Raw genomic sequence first — 16665 nt, 5'->3', positions numbered from 1 at the left:
ATGTTCTTGAAATTTTTTGTTGGTTCAGTTTACTGTTTTGACTGTATAATTTATCATTTGAATTCATTTTGATTAATAATTCATTTCAATAATGCCGACCTTCCATGAACCAAGAGGACATCTCTAAATTACCCTCCCCACTCTCTTTCAGATAAGGAAAATGTCTGAAAAGACCTACTTCCCTGTTAAGACTTTGCACAGCACAAAGTCAGGTGGCAGTTTATTGTGTGGCCTCAGTTGCCACACAATAAGCTGATCTAGATAGTCCTTTGGGAGGCCACACGTATCTGGCCTCCCCTGATATGAAATTCTTTGTGGTCCTATCCTGAACCTAATTTGCTTTGGAGAAATGCACTGCTTTGACTAAATATAGTATGTAATAACCACACATCACATGAAAGTCATTGAAGCCAGTTGATTGCTTATTGTTTCGATATGCTAAAGAGCCATGCAGCCATTACTGCAATGGAATGCTTGCATCACTACAAGAATAACTGATTTTTTTCCTGAATTGATTCTACAAAGTATCCGAAGATTAGCTATAGGTACTTTTTCTTTCTTAGAAATCAGCATAAATACAGAGGAACTTAGTGTGAATCAATGGGTTATTTCTGTTTTACACTTCAAACACATGTTTTTTTTTTTTATCTGGCATGAAGTGAACTGCTGGTTACAGGCTCCAGATATTGCGGTTTTGAGGAATAACAATAATTAATGAGTTAATGTATAGGCTATGCCAATTTTACAATTCTGCTACAACTGATGTAGTGTCCTCTGATGACATACATTAATGTCATGGTGTTGGACAGTTTTTGTGAGGGATTCCCCTTCACCAGAACACAAACACAAACACACACACACACACACACACACACACACACACACACACACACACACACAGTCACACACACGCAGTCACACACACACTCATGGTGTGAAAAGCAAGCTTTTTGTCGGTTGCAACTAATGAATAAAATAAAAGCCCTTAGTCCTGATTTGAATATAAGGACTAGGTCCAAGTCACAGTTTTTCGCTCTTAAAAAAATAGCATTCCACTACGGTAGAGCATAGCAACCATAAACAAATTGCTATTTGTCCATTTCTGCCCCCCTTGTCAGCTGGGCAGACTAGGGTGTGATTTAATCCACATTATTACTCAGTGTGTGGATAACAGAACGGCTCACAATGTGCAAAGTTATTGATATCTACTGAAGAATAGTAAACAGCCTGTGTATAGCGCTTGTTTAACTGGAACCATAGAATTCTCTGTGCAATTTGTCATAGGCCGTCAGCGCTGGTGCACATTTACGTGCCTGGAATTCTTTAAGCAGTGTAAATGGCTTACGATGTTGTGTAAGCAATTGTGCTGAGCAGCCCAAATCGGACAGTATGGGACATCATACTGATGTAGTGTCCAGTGAGTTAGCCCAGCGCTAAAGATCCTCAGGGTGATAATCGCCCCGTCTGGCAAGAGACCCTGATGCACTGTTCAGCGTCAACAGGCTCTGTTCGAGCCATACGCGCAGAAATAAAACTCTGAGCCTCTCAATTATCATCGGAGGACACGCCGTAATGTGCTTCCACTGACACTGACGCATAAACAGTGTCCGCAGGTACGGTCTGCTCGACTGCCGCGGAGGTCAAAGTGGAAGAAGAAGAATGTGTGGAGCATTGGAGCATGCACTCTGTATATACAAGTGTATGTAGTGCAAACATACCAGTGTGTAGGGAGGGACGATGCAATTTTCCAAGCTTTTACTGCCATATCAAAGCAAGGGGTTCACTACCCAGCGCTCTGCAAACAGCGAAGTGTTTTTACTGAGATCTTAGCTCTGGCACATCTACGGAAGGTTTATGCTAATAGGGCGAGGGGGAGGGGGGGGGGGTGTATATGGGAGACACCCACCATTTCTCAGTAATCTGTTTGAAAATAGCATCGGGCTATTCTCTGAGCTTTTGTATGGCTTGGCGAGGGAAGGGGGGGGGGGGTTGGTCCGGCGGCTGAACAATCGTTTGGGTGGGGGAAGGGTCTGAGGCTCGGGGGACATTCCGAGGGCCACAGTGAGCCATGAAATTACATGTGACAGAGTAGCACTCGTTTTGCTAATTGGTCAAAGGAATCTAATTGGTTCATAATTTGGTAAAGAAATATTTGCATTCATGTGATCAAGGAGGCATTTGTGCACAGAGACCGATTCCCATGACACTTTTCGGTCCTTGCCTCCTATCATAAGAAAAAAAATAGTGTCCGATGAGTGGATTATCTGATTTAATTGTTACCAGAATAACTCAAGTAATAGCTTTGACCCATTCAATCATTCATACGTGTTGAACTCGAGCAGACGGCTGAAAATGACATGATTTATTTCTGTGTATACAAACAGATTTGACAGTGTTTCTCGTTTCTGGTCTGGAGAGCCCACTGGGTGCAGGTTTTGTTAAAACGACTAAATTTGTGATAATGAGTGATCAATTGAACACTGATCCTGATTTTTCATCTATGAACAAGCTTCTACTGTAAATCTACTGTAAAATAAATATAGGTGTGGTTTGAGATGTGTTTAAAGTAGTTGGAAGATAAAAGAGGAAGTATATATTCAACTTTTTGTTGATAATATGAACTTCTCAAATCAGTGGTCTCCCTCAAATTATCATAATCGGTTGATCAATAAATATTTTGAGCAACTCAGCAAAAGTGTGGGTCAGTCCTCGGCAACAGACGCAGAAAATCGATCGTAGCTTTCCGGAGCAAGGGATCTGTCAGACATTCAAATGACAGGGACGCTTTAAATGGACTGAATTTTGGCGGAGGCGTCTACGCGCTGGGTCATTACAGCCCCCCGGCGCACACCGAGCGGCATGGCAATTACGTAACTCGACCCATGCGGAGCCTATAAAAGAGGAGGGCGCTCCACTCCAACAGGCCAACCGCTCTCAATGGAACCCATTCAGAGCCGGACAACAGTGCCGTCAGGTTCCAACTCACAAACATGAGGACAGCCCCTAATGAGGGCTTCACCCAGAAAGCAGCCAGACGACTCAACCCCACGGTTGTACACCTGCTATACAGCCACTTCAAATGATCACTCGGGCTCCATACAAAAAAAGCTGAAAGCACAACAGACAAACGGGACAATTGGCTCTGCGCCTGAATAAAGATTTTTTAATTTTATTTTTTTACAAAGTTGCTTTCTCTTTTTCAGCAAAGTGAGTTGTTCCAGTCATATACCTCTGCCTGCACTTTTGGTGTTAAACAAAGTTGGTGAAAGCTAGTTATAGGACTCTTTAACCTGGATCGAAGAGATGGAATGCTCCACTATAATCTACAGTATTACTTTCTAGTGTATGCGTACATAACATGGTCAAAGCTATCCTCACTCCCTGTTAGTGAGTTTGATATCAGATGGTATGGCCAGTTCTTCAGCTGTAAATGTTGAATCCCTGATATAACTGTCCATTCACACTCTGAGCCACCATTGTTAAGGAGAACTTCAAGTATAATAGCTAGTTAGGTACCTGTATAACACAAAAAATATTCTACTCTTTAGTTGGCTACCAGATAAAATTTTGTTCACTTATTAGCTAAGGAAATCCCAGCAAAGTATGCAATGTATAGTTAATACAATTAAGATGCTAATTAAGTCAGCTAGTGAGCAAGTAGCTGTTTATGCGTTTGTTCTGACAAGGTTTGGACTTAAATGACCATTTATTTGTTTAGCAGATGTCAAATGAACGGCATCAAGATCCCAGTTGGGACCAGTGAACGCCAGCCCCAGGAACTTGTTGATGACTGGTTCTCTCTGTCGCCTGTAATGGCATCCCCAGAACACACCGTGCGATACTTACACAAGGGAAGCAGAGAAGAAACTTTACAGCTTCTAGTGCACGTGACTCACACCAGCTTACAGAAGGTATTGCAGTTCATTCATTCACTCCTTTTCTGAGTCATCCACCCTCCAGCTATTCTTGGCTTTAACCGCTCTCCAGTGGACTGAAGACTCAGAGGATCCCAACTGGCGATACTACCGGGATCCATGGTGGCCAATCACGTTGCGCCCTGAGCAGACTACCACTGAGGGAACACATGCCTCGCTGCAGCTGGGGGCACTTTAACACTGGGCTACAGTGTGGCAAACTGAACGCGAACATCTGAGGGCTAACCGTACGGTCAAGTTTCTCTTCCGGCACAAATGAAAGGCGGCAGTGGAGGGGAACATGCTGTCGAAAGACTCACTCAGCACACTTGGGCAGGTGTCCGTCAACAGGGAGCAACCGGGAATATGCAAGGGGAGCTGCAAGGAGCATGTTTCACACGCAGCATGTTGAACGTTTCAGTGATGAGTTTCCCATGATAGTAGTGATTGTCACTCTATCAGTCTCTTTCACTCAAAATAACTGAGAAAATAACTGAGAAGAGCAGAACAATGTATTTAAACACATGAGGAACAGAAGCCAACTAAATCATAACCGTTGTGCATTTACCCATAATTGTTAAAATGGGTGGCAAAGCCATTTTAACACATTTTCACCCTATTTGTGATTATAGATTAAAAAAATAATAATAAAGGAGTTGGCAAAAATCTTAAATGGCCTCAGCAGAAGAACAGTTAAACCTACTGCTTGAAAATGAGAATGACTAGACTGTGCATGTAAATTTTGTGCATATGTATGTTTTTAATGAATGTTTTTTTTTACTAGATTAAACAGTGTATGAATATTTGTTCAGAAATACACATTTAAAGGCCTCATGCGATGCAAACCATGGGTCTATTTTGCATTACATACAGTATAACAGAATAAGGTAATTCAGCACACTCACAATAATTACCTTAATTGTGCATTCTTCCTAGCTCAATAAACTAAAATAAACTTACTAAACTAAAACTCCAGCTTTACAAAGAGTGTTACATGTCATGTACAATATTAACACATCAGAAAAAGAAATGAGCAACTGTCAACTATTTATCACGAGAGGCTGACATTGTGGTGCTCCCAGCTATCAAACTCCTGGAAGATTCTGATACTCTGAGGATTTCCTGTCCCGCGACAGAGCCGTGTCATTTGTTTACAAAACATCCTCGGTAGTGTGATCGGCGTTGCACTCCACGACAGGAAGTATCAACAATCCTAATGTTTTTTTAATGGTATCTGGCTTATCACACTTCCACTGAGGGATGGTAATTAGCGTGCTATAGCGTGAACTGTTTATTTTAGCAATCGCTCCAGTAGGATTTCCTCTCCTTCTTCATACAGCACATGTCTGATAAGGAGAGGAAAAAAAAGAACAAAAAAAAGGTAGATTTCTTTCTGGAGCAGGTTTCGTCAATGTTATAGGCATGATTTCATTGGAGAAAAAATTAAAATCAATATAAATTGGAAAAAAGCGAGAAATTAGAAATTGATACTGTGACATTAAACATAATTCACGAAGCAATTTAATTGAAATTGAAATTTTCATCAACTAATTTAATTGAACTAGTCATAGTTTCATCAACTGATCTTGTCACAGTGAAGTGATTTATCTTTTTTACTGTACATTTTCAGTTCACACAAGACAGTTCACACAGTCTTCATTTAAGCACACACCCTGCAGAACACATGTGGATGACTATAAAAAAGTAATTATTTAGTTTGATTAAAACAAATCTACAGTCAAATGACCTTACAAATGTTCTAGAGTTTAGATGAATAGGAAATATCATACAGGCTCTATGTCACTGATCTCCACCTCACACAGTCTCTCTTATTTGCTTGATAATATTTAAAACATTTCTCTGACATGAGAATTGTGATCTGTGGTACAAAAATAATGTTTTTGTGGTGTTCGATGACCTGCATACCTGGAACAACACAATTAGTGTCAGTCATGGGTGAACCATGGCATCACTGTCTGCTGTCCAATTTGAAGATAGGTGCTTCATTTGGAACCAGCACCCTTTGTGTTCTAAATAAGCAGTTCCATCTAAAGTAGTTGAGAAGAACCTGTGTTTTAGATTTACTGAACATGCGCAAAAATATGTACAGTACCAGTCAAAAGTTTGGACAGACCTGATTAAGATAATGGGAAACATGCATTCAAAGACATTTTGATCTAAAGACTTATACTTAAATGCTTGAAATTTGTTTCTCCGACAAATATAAATGGTGAAGGTGGTGCCTATGTATGAATTTCTTTCAAAAGAATCTATTTTTAAAAAATATTTTTTGGCTACTTTGAAGAATCTAAAATAGAAGAAAGTTTTGATTTGTTGTTTAACACATTTTTGGTCTCTGCATAATTCCTTTTGTGTTATTTCATAGTTTTGATGTCTTCGCTACTATTCTAAAAAGTGGAAAATAGGAAAAAGAAAGAATACAAGTTGTGTCCACACTTTTGACTGGTAGCGTATACTCAAAAACAAGAGTTCAGTATGTTCCAGTGAAGCTGTATGAATGATGTTGATGTAGCGCTCTGACGTTGAGTTCGACTTCTGTGTTTGTAAAATGTTCTCTTGCGTGAAAGGCCTACCCCTCCAACCCCCTGCCCAGCACATTGTCCCGAACTCAATGAAATCGGTTGTGAAAAAGTGACCTCTGAGTCTCTTAAGGGGGTCACTGGATTGAACACAGATCAAAGAGTGGCTTGTCCTTCGCTGGGCTTTTTCTTGTCCTTGTCCCTATGGCTTTCAGACCAGAAGAAGAAGGAAAGGTGGAGTGCAATCTTCCCGCTTCAGCTCTGAACATTACGTTTAAGGAAGCATTTGTTTGTTACTTTCATAACATTTTCTGTTTGTTTCAAAGCAGCATTTAATCAAAAAACATAAACTAATGCATAAACTAATTTAACAAAGGAATACCTTTTTATGGAATGGGCACTCCCTGAACCCTCAGGTGGCTCTCTTGTTTTTTTTTTTTAATTGTTTTGGGAACAATGGGATCCCATCCTAAACTCTATCCGTTCACGCAGACACATCACCCTAAACCTTGGGCAAGAGTTCTGTCAACACCAGCCATTCTGGGCCAATCCCACGGAGGTGAACCAATCGCACACCATCTCCATGTGCGCTCTCCGCGCCAGAAGTAAACCGCTGCTCTCATGCGAATGTAATGTGCGAGGCGAGGCGTCTCATGGCAGCCGGCGAGAGGCCGCGAGACAAAGTGCCGTGCGGGGCTTTCACCCGCAGCATGTGTGGGCCCCCAATAAACAGGTGCCCTTTCAGCTGGGGATCTGCATTTACTGGGCCCCCAGATTGGCTCCATTGTCACCGACGGTGCCACCCCTTTGTCTCTTTATTACCAGAGTGAGGGCCCCGTGAGGACCTCCTCCGGTGAGCGGCCACCTTCACAAAAACATTTCTCGGAGGCTTGGCGGGAACCCCAGCGACGCCATGACAACCGCACGACACATATACCGCTCTCTGCTTGCATCACCCGGTGAGGGTTTGTGGCCGTCTGTCACGAGAACCAATCGCAAGCGTGGGGTCCTCACTGACCAGTCACTCGTACCAGTACAATTGTATGAATGGATGTCCCTTAAGTGAACTTTTTTCCTAAAATAGACAAATGACTGATGCGGCAAAGACAAGGGGATTGTTTCAGTGTTAACATCTTCAAGTCTGAAGTGAACTGAATTTCTTAAGGGATTGTGCACATAACAACAGTAATATATTCTAATTAACTAGTGTAACAATAAGTGTAACATACACTGAAAGCAAGCAAGTCAAGTAGTTTGACACTCATCATCAAAAACCCAAAATCTAATACCCAAAATCTTTGTACTGGTAATACCATTACTTATCAATGACAGGGCATGCATTTAAGTCATATACAGCCTTTGATATTATTTGACACAAAATTTTGAAAAGAGAACCATAAGAACTGTAGCTGAGGGTAGGAATTACCTGAAATGTTCTGTGTTTGGTGAAATATAGATTAACTAAGATAACCTTGCTGATTCTGTGACCTTTGTTGGCAGATTAGTTTTCACTTCCAAAGCTAATTCTTTCATGTGTGTAAATAGTGCTGTAGATATTGTAGCAAGAGGAATAGACCTCTAGTATTCTGTTTTATAGTGCTAAAATACTTCCAGTTATTTCAGCGGTGCTGCTGATTTAAGATGGAGGGGGAAAATTCCACAGACAGTTCCACAATAATTCTTATCTCTGCAATATCTGGAGAGACCTTTGAGACCGGGACATGTTTCAATACAAAAATAGCATCTCAATTGCCAAACAACAATGCTTAACCCAGTACCTGAATTCCTCTTTAAAATACTTCTCAACAGGTCCGAAAAGGGGCATTTTATGGGCAAGGTAAACCACACCTTGCTGATTAGAGAGGTAAATGATTTGCAGAATTGTTCTCTTCTCATCAAATTCCCTGCATTTTTGCACTTATCTTTTTATGCCCTATATCCTGCAGCTAAAGGATACATTGCGTTCTGAGGGCATGGAGATTTGTACACAAATGAATAAAATATCATAAAAACAGACACATAAAAAATTAGACTTTGTACAGATGTGCCATAGCAAATTTCAGACCTAATTGTAGATCTAGCTTGTCCCTTCCCCCTGTACTCAGTCTCTACTGGATTTTTCAATGAAATGTATTTTCATTCTCTTCTTCTTCTTCTCCTTCTTCTTTTTAAATATTAAACTCTAATTAAAGGTTTTGATATAAAGAGGTAAGACTGTCAAAATGGCAGCCCAAAAAGGTGTCACATAGCTGCACAATGACAAACATTTACACTCATATAGCCCCCTTCATAAAAGATATTTACATTTCGAACAATTTTTACAGAGAAAACACCAAGGTCAGTCAAACTGACCTCATTTCTGATGTCGGAGTGGTGACTGAATCAGTGGTGACAAGAGTGTAAAGAACAAGGCTGTCCAGCTGTGACTTGCAGGTTTTTGTTATCCTTGCAAGAGGTTAAAGGGGAAAGCCATCTGAATGATTATCTGGCCCTGTCCTTCCTGAATATCCTCTTCTGATGATACAAGCCACTGGTTGGTCAAGAACATGGGTTTACAACTGGCTCTTACTTCAAACAGATGAAACCCATTATTTGGTGACCTAAGTAGAAAGGGTGATGTAGGTGTATGCGGTTGCCATGATATCACATTAGAAATGTCCACAACTGTAACTCAGCTAGACTCTTTGTTCAAGTGTATTGTTAAAATGTTTATTGAATATTTAACTTTGGTCGCGCATTTACAGACTCGGGCGATAAAAGCATGCCAACATGGAAAAAATATCCTCAGCTACTTGTTCTGCAGTGTTTTATAGTCGCAATAATCTGCACAGTGAAAACACGGATGTCAGTGAATACCGACCTACATTGTAATGTCCATCGGTGGGAGGAGCTTGTTCACACAATGACAAGAATCACACAACTCTGCTGGAGTCCCAGTAGTCAGACCTTTTTCATGAAAAGTGCAGGTGTTGTTATGTAAAAATAATACTCTATATATGAGTTTTGGAATAAATGCAGTGACTGCTGACTGTGATTCCTCAGAACAGAAGCAGTTAGTAAGTATCTCATCCCAAATCCCAGATATGACAGACTATGGAATTTTATCAGCATACCCATTTTTCTGTGTTCAATAAAGGACAGCATGCTGAAATACAGGCTAATTTGCAGTTGAATCCCCAGTTCCACAAAAAATACTGTTCAAAACCACTTAGGGAGAGAATCTTCAGAAGATTAATGAACAGGAATTTAAGTACCCTTTAAATTCTCTTTTACTGGAACTGTACATATGTCATGATAATCAAGGTGTTAATTCATCCGAATGATCCCTAGTTCCTCACTTCTCCCCCAGCGATTGAGAGGGCACTAAACCTAAAACATGATGTTAACAAGGGGGGGAGGGGGGTCTGTGAGGGAGAGATTTTACCTTTCTTGCATCAAAGGTTTATTTCGTCCCATAATTCTTTGCCCTCTGGTGGGCCTGTCGGCAGCGTCCCTGGGTGGCTCCCTGTGACGACGTCACCTCCAGTGTCGACCCTTCTCCAAATGTTCTTACCAGATGTGGCTTCAGTTAGATCCCCTCTCAGGAACACACTCAATTTTACCTTGTCTTCCTGATTTGATCTTTTCCTTATTTTAACCTTATAAATTGAACCAGTTATGATTTAAACTGTTGTTGTCATAATGTTAAAATGTTAGATGCAGTTTATATTGTAAGTAATGAACTATTTAATGTAATGTAAATAATGTATGTGTCTGTGTGTCTAAAGCAATACTAAAATCAAGGTTTATGTGTTTTACAGCAGCATGTATACATGGATAATGTACAAAAATAGAATACGTATTCTTCACGATCAGGACAGGTGTGATTTCAGGACAGGTGTGAGTTGAGCTCAAAGTATTAGCATTGGTGTAGTTCAGCTTCATCATATCATAAACCATCAGCTGCCTTTGATCACTTGACCATTGTCTTCTAAAACATAGCGTGGCAGTGATCTACCTTTAAGGTACTATGGCATAGAATCTATTACCACACTGAATCATTGCAGTGCAGTGAGTTTTCTAGACACTGCGAAGGAGGCTTCTAAACTAACTAACACTCTCACTCTCACTCACTTTTCTGTGAAATTTACGCAGGGTCTTCAATTTAGTCTGGCAAGATGTCGGCTACAGGTTGAATTACAGCCCTGCCCAGGATATCCTACTGCTCACCCCCAGCTAGGTACCGCGTGGAATGTCCCGCTCTGAAAGGGCTGATGTCCGATGCTTATCTGTTGACCGCAGATTATAGGAGGTTTTCTCACGGTTTCAACAAAATGACATTTCCCAGTAGATTCTTGATTCGTCAGAGCAGACAGTTTACAATCCATTTCATGTTTTTTTCAAGTCAGTAAATTGATTACGGCCCTGTTTTTCTGTCAACCTTTGTGAGAAAACATACTTTTATACCTGATTTATATTTTTGACTCTTGTTCCTCATGTTTGTATGAAGAAAGAAAATGAAGGTAGAAGTTCTTCAACTGATACCCCTGGGAGGGAATTAAATTGTAAGAACCCATCCACTAACCTCTAATTACAACACAAAATATTTTCAGAGGAAGAAATTTCAGAGGTAAACACAATTGTTTTAATTTTTCATATTTTATTTACATTCAGCCCTAAGAACCCCTGACCAGATTTGAATGTAACACCCCCAACATGACATACAAACCCACAAATTGAAAACTGCCTGATGCAAGCACACAGCTAACCTGATGCAAGATCTCACCATTACACACGACTGAGTAAAATCAAACAAAAAAAAACACCAAAAAAGTAAAACACCCATTTGTGTGTGAATTTGTGAAGTAATTTTTTTTTTTGCAAATTACAAGGAAAAGTAAAATATCTCCCTCGAAAGCAACTGAAACTAAGCTCTCAGAGCAACTGAGAATGTACATGGAATGTACATCCCCTACAGACCAGCAAAAGCATCCTAACTTGTGGGTAACATCCTCTGAAGAGGCCAGAAAAGAGAGACATCAGCACAGGCAGGAAGGGTGGACAAAAGAACATCCTGAACTGCAGAGCAGAGGCAGGGGGAGGCCTGGGAGCACCCCGGGACGCGAGCGCTGAAGGAGACTCTGCGACGTGGCAGGCACCCTGGCCCAACCCGTAAGAGGCGGCCGCAGAAGTCCCAGAAAGACACTCGTCACATTTTCCATTCACCCGAGAAAGTCCCTGGAAGCGTGGGATTCGGCCTACCCCGCCCCGCGCAGCAGGAATCCCGTCGCTAAGGCACAGACAGTGGGATGGACGAGGGATGAGGGACAACTCAGAAAAGCTACGTGGCCTACGGATCGAGGGCTGATGACACAGCGAGGACAGAAATTTCACTCTGCTCCGTGCGCAGTGTATACACAGCTCAACAGGGAATTAAGATGCTACCTTTATAGCTGAGCTCAGAGGATCACCCCCTGGGGCTAGAAATTTAAATCAGGAGCTTGACTGGGACCCTGTCCTAGAGATCTTTAGAGTTTTGTAGAGTTGAATTTCTGGTTTCAGGCAGTATAATTTGTTGATAGAAACACTCGCAACGAGTGCTGAATGCCGTATTGTGACTGATAGTATAGGATTGACTAGTTATGAATGAGAAACATAAAATACAAGCCTGTTGTCTGTTCGGTTTGCACTGAGAAATGTTCACATCATTTCCAGACTGCTTGACTGCCAGTTGGGTCCTGTCGGAAAAAAATATGCCTGGCTAGGAATGTCACGGAACATGGACTTTGGAATCGTTCTTTGATGCTTTGCTGCTTCGGCTTTAAGTAATATGTCCGACGCCGTAATGGTTAGAGTGTGTCATCGTTTCCTATCTTGTCTCTCCAGCAACAGATTCCATCCAGAGCACTGTGAAGCCAGGCCATGCACCATGTTGTATCATTGCTGACAGGCCTTAGTCCATCTATTCAGATGCCCCTTGACCAGAGGTGGACATCCCGGCTTCAGAAAGTAAAAGCCCTTATGTATTTGTTCTAGCCATTCACTAAACAAGGTGATTTCACTAATTAGCTCCTCTACCTGGCTGAAGAGTTGCGCTAATTAAATTCAGCTGGTGTAGTACATGGGTGGAACAAATTCGTGGCAGGACTTTTACTTTCTGAAGCTGGGGTGTCCACCTCTGCCCTTGACATAGCTACAGGTTCTCCTCTATCCAAGCAAAGCCATAATTTATTATCACCCAAGTTTAGCTCATCGCCCTGAGCGAGAAAGTTCCGAGTTGGTGACAGTGTCTGGAAAACCAGAGATGAATTTTGGCCACAAGGTGGAAAACGTGTAACACAGATCAGCAATAATTTACGGTACACCTCCAGCCACCGTGAGTTTCTCTGCAGATTTAGTGCACCGATGCTTCAGATATCAGCGCAGCACTTCTCTAGGGCTCCTACAAAGCTGCCATGATAAGCTATCATTTAAAAGATTAAGATGAGTTTGCCAGTCCTTTGAATGAGCGGTGATTTTGATGATCTCATTTAATTTTTTGACTCAATCTGGTAAGTATCACAGACACGTATGCCAGATAAAGTTAAGTATTATGCACTGATGATAAGGTATCAAAATGAATCCTACCGGTATGAAAATAAAAGCATCTGGTCTCTATTAAATATGTAGACCTCAGGAGTAAGGTCATGTTTACATGCTGTATGTAGGAGGGGGATTTCTAGTAAAACAGCAAAGGTCAGCACATGCACCTCAGAATATCAAAGTGTATTAAAACTGTCCTGTAGAGAGTGAAGAAAGTAACCACTTGTGCTTTTAATATTGCTCCACTCACTACTTTGGCCAAATTTCAAGAGCTGGTGATGGAGACCTGGGGCTTGTGGGGTTCAGTCCCAGGTGAGGTGTGTCTGTTACACATTTGAGCAAGGTGCTGAATTGACATTCCAGATGAAAATTGGTGACACACTGTAGAAAGGGCCATCTGCTCAACTTACCAATTTTCTAAGGCTTTTTAATATAATTTATCTAAGGCTATTTTCAGAGCATTAGAAATTACAGTACAAAATACCTCTTAAAGTAATATGCAGATGCAGAAGCAATAGAATTTGTAGCACAGAAAGTAACATTAATCCAATTAACACAAATCCCACAGGTAACTGATAAAAGTTGTGATAGTTGAGAATCACTGAATGATTACCCTTGCAACAATGAACCTGTGGAGGGGTGAGATGGGGGTGGTTTTTGGGGAGGCAGGGGGTTGGGTTGTGACAAAAATGTCCACCTAGAGCCAAGTTAGATGCACTCCTCTCTTCATACAACCAACAGTACTGGGGGTAGGGTGGGGTGGGGGGCTTCGTGAGAAATGGGAGGCACATGACAGCCGACAGGAATTAAACAGGCCTGTGATAGATAGCATGTTTTGCTAAATGGTAAGGTATAAGAATTCTCAGAGGAGAGAGAGAGGATAAGTAATCTGTGGTGTACGGCTTCTGGCAGGGAGCCAGTAGCCAGGAATGGAAAAAACGCCATTTGCTGGTGATTGAGTTCGATACAGAGGTCTTCTCTGTTTTGGTTACATTTTAAATGCTTCTGTTATCTTGGGAAGGCCGCTCAGCTGTTGACTCGGAGGCACAGAAACTATGCCTCTAATGATGTTCAGATTTACTGGCTTTTGTTGTTTTTTTTTCCCAAGTGTTTCCTTGAAAAATTGGGGCATTACTTGATGTCTGATGAGGGAAAAAGACGCCTTTGTAACATTGTTGCCTGCAGGAACATCAACATGCCATATTACGTCTTTTTCGTACTGCACAATGAACCCAGAGTGCAATGGGAAACATGCTTGGGTGTGAAGAAAAGGATGCTGGAAAAAATCACAACATTGATCCTCAAGATATGGTACCACAGCAAGTGCAATGTAAAACAGGACAATACATACAATTTTATGACCATGTTAAAAACACAGGTGATAAGCGCAACCATAAGGCAACCAACTAATAAAACATTTTGACCTCATTCTTTCATTTGAGTTTGTTAGTTCAGATTACTAAGGTTCAGTGACAACATCTGATAAGCAAGTCATGTAATTATTGTAATAAAGAATTACAATCAAACATGGCCGCCCAGTTCCTCTGAACATTTTATTGTTGCTTTTAATGAGCAGCGCCTCCCTGTTATTCTCTGCTTTGAAAGAGCCTAACCCGAGGTTACTATTGTTTTGATGACTGCGTCTCAACGTCAGCTTGGCTCCCCTTTATTTTAACATTCCAAAAAGCTGTCAAAACTGGAAAGCCCATTCAGGCAGGGCATTTATCAATGACCTCCTGATGCCAAAGTGGATGAGGGATTCTTTTAGGGCTGTAGGAGGCTGGGGCCCCACATCAAAATTTTGGCCCACGCAAATGAAACACTGCGAACCCATTTGCATGCATTTGTCCCCATAAATTATGAAAGTGAAAGCTGTTTACTGTAAGGAGATTTTAATTTGTGTCTTGAGTCAAATACCAAAGGCTGTCCAAAGGGATCTAAAAAACGAGTAACAAGTTAATAGTTTCAGCATTATTAGTACAATGTAACAAAGACCAAAAGGAAAATTTACTCGTGTTACCGGATGTAACCTCAGAGCAAAACAAGTTGCTGTCTTTCTTGCTTCATACTAAGAAAGCAGGATGACTTGGGTGGTCTATATACATATTATACCCTTACTTATATATACACTCTAAGCTATGTTTGCCTTTAGGTGAAACACAGGCGGGGATGATTTAAGGGGTCATATTATTCAAAAATGTGATCATACCCAATGGTACGGACCCCAGGTGGGGATGCTGCACTGTATCCTTGAAAGCTCATTTACCTCAGTCTCTCCTGCAAATATCCACCTTCATAAATGAGTTACAGAACATGTGAGACGTGAAACTGGAAGCACCGGCGGTCGCCCTCGATGAGGGAGTCGGCTAAGAAAGCAAACGTAACGATCTGATTAACGTGAAAAGCGACCTCTCCGTGCCAGTCATGTAAGTGGATATGACCGCGTGAAGGTGGAGAGAGGGCGTCCAAAGGGTTGACACGCTCATCCCGAACAGGGGGTCATTCTGGCCCTGAACTGACACCAAACCCACCCAACAAAGAAAAACACACGTGGAAACAATCACTCAGAGATGTGAGGTGTTTTGGAGGTATTTGGCATGACATACACTTTTAATTAGATGTTATTTGTTGTGACAGATAATTGAGTGAGCATGAAGACCTTTATTTAAAGGAGGATCTTGCGTGTCTGGCTGGTCATCCGCTTGATCCTAGGGAATTTACTCCTGGTGTTATTCAACCTGGTCTGCATGCATTTTTAGCTGGTGAGATGCATAATTGGATACTCTGTTTCGTTAACTCAGTTAAGACCATGAATCCAGATTAGGTTCAGTTTAGAGTGGAGTAAAAAGGTTTTGTAATTAAAAAATACATTTTTATTGGTGGCATGTTGAAAATTTAAAAATGATCTTTTTGAAGAATTCAAACTGCCCAGTGATTTTCCACACTGGTGGTTTTCAAAGTTTTGTGATGTTTTTATGGGTTTTAGACCAATTTTACATTGGTCCAAGGAAAAGATCTGACGTAAATACAAACAGCTAACCAAAAATAATGAAATTATTTTAATTCAAATGTTTTTTTTTGCAGTGAGAATATATGCAGATAATGTATTAAAATATGCAGAAATACATAAACCATGGAAACAAATAATTACTAGCATTGATTATGAAAGGATAGAACATTACATAGTTCGCTGCTTGGCTAATGTTTTTATGTGTTATTTAGGTGTATGACAGAAAGGTAAGAACACCACCGCAAGCTGTGATATCACTGAGAAAACAGAAGATGATCACATTAAAACCAACAGATCTTCTCTGAGTTTGCACTCCCTAACTGAGTACACCCACCTGAAAAAGTACCACTGACACCTCCCTAAACCAGCTTTATGATGCTGGTTGGCTTGTAAAGGAATCAGTCAGTTGGCTAGAATTCAAAATGTACACGGCAGTTGGAGGGTATACAATATTAGGCTAGGGTGTGAGAAGGCATAGCATAGTCGTGTTTGAGAGAGGGATAATTTCCCAGTGTTAATAATGATAATAAATGATAATAAGAATAATAATGACAGCAAAAGAAATAGTAATAACCAATAATCAATATGTCCTTGACTTATCCTTTGCCATTTCCCAGCTGGCAGTTTAATCAGAAATTTA

Source organism: Megalops cyprinoides, chromosome 24 (assembly GCF_013368585.1).
Source record: "Megalops cyprinoides isolate fMegCyp1 chromosome 24, fMegCyp1.pri, whole genome shotgun sequence".
NCBI classification, from domain to species: domain Eukaryota; kingdom Metazoa; phylum Chordata; class Actinopteri; order Elopiformes; family Megalopidae; genus Megalops; species Megalops cyprinoides.
Note: the sequence above shows the minus strand (reverse complement) of the source record.